At 45.4% G+C, this 1,327-nt stretch overlaps 1 pseudogene; it reads right to left on the reverse strand.

The window, feature by feature from the left end:
• Nucleotides 1-240: 240 nt before the first annotated feature.
• LOC129556010 (phosphatidylethanolamine-binding protein 1 pseudogene) lies at nucleotides 241-789 on the reverse strand (annotated as a pseudogene).
• Between the last annotated feature and the right edge of the window lie 538 nt (nucleotides 790-1,327).

Below are 1,327 nucleotides of genomic sequence, written 5' to 3' on the forward strand. Positions count from 1 at the left end.
TTGTTCTTGTGTTAATATTTTGATAAACCCCATTACAGTACCAAAGAATCCCCCACCAAAACAGAATTCAAATTTGATCAAAACATAAACTCCCTAAAATTATATAAGACAGGCAGAAGGAAGGTCACCCTAAATCTAAATCTGACTGCTCAGGGCTTGGACAGGGAGATGGGGGGAAAATCTACATGCATCGCTAAACTGAAACACTGTTTGGGAACTCTGGGACAGTGTCCATCTCCTCTACTTCCCAGACAGCTGCTCCTAGAGTTTGGGCACATAATCATCCCATTCAGCCTGGTAACACGTGCCAGCCACTAGGGCCCAGAGCTCATACTTTTTGCAAAAAGAGGCCACCTTGAATTTGCCACGGTGGTCTCCAGATAGGTTGCTGAGAATGGGATCATCACATTTCAGTGGTCTTTCCTGCTGGTAAACCAGCCAGACGTTGCAGTGCAACCAATGCCCTTGGGAGGCCCAGAGCCCACATAATTGGAGAGAACTGTGACTGCCGATGTCGTTGCCGTTCATGTTGACCACCAGGAAATGGTGCCATTCCCTATATTTGGGGTCCTTCCTGCTGGGAGCACCAGATCTGTCAAGACCAAGGTGTACAATTTACCTGGATCAAGGCCATCCCATGTAATGCTAGTGGGCCAGTTCTTAACCTGGGTGGGTGTGAGCACTTTACCCAGTTCATCGACCTCTGCCCTGCAGCAGAGGGTGCTGCGGCCTCTCATCCACTTCCTGCAGGCTCAAAGGCCCACACCACTTGCTGAGGTCCACTGACATCGTAAAGCCTAGCAGGTCAGACAGCAGGGAAAGCGGCTTTTGTTTTCTGCTTTTTTATGAAAAACTTACTCTGAAGCTTTATTTCAATTTGCTTTATAGCCTTGTAAATTTCAAATAATTTTTTTTTATTCTTCTGGGAGTTTATTTTTTTAATGTTTTTTTTTATTTTTATTGGAGGCTAATTATTTTACAATATTATATTGGTTGGTTTTGCCATACATTGACATGAATCTGCCCCGGGTGTACATGAGTTCCCCTTCCTGAACCCCCCTCCCAACTCCCTCCTCCCCTTATCCTCCCTCTGGGTCATCCCCGCACACTAGCCCCGAGCATCCTGTAACATGCATCGACCCTGAACTGGCGATTCGTTTCACATATGATAATATACATGTTTCAATGCCATTCTCCCAAACCATCCCACCCTCACCCTCTCCCACAGAGTCCCAAAGACTGTTCTATACATCTGTGTCTCTTTTGCTGTCTCATATACAGGGTTGTCATTTCCATCTTTCTAAATTCCATATATATGCGTTAGTAT

Source organism: Moschus berezovskii, chromosome 12 (genome assembly GCF_049115385.1).
Source record: "Moschus berezovskii isolate FMDL1 chromosome 12, NW_MosBer_1.0, whole genome shotgun sequence".
NCBI classification, from domain to species: Eukaryota; Metazoa; Chordata; class Mammalia; order Artiodactyla; family Moschidae; genus Moschus; species Moschus berezovskii.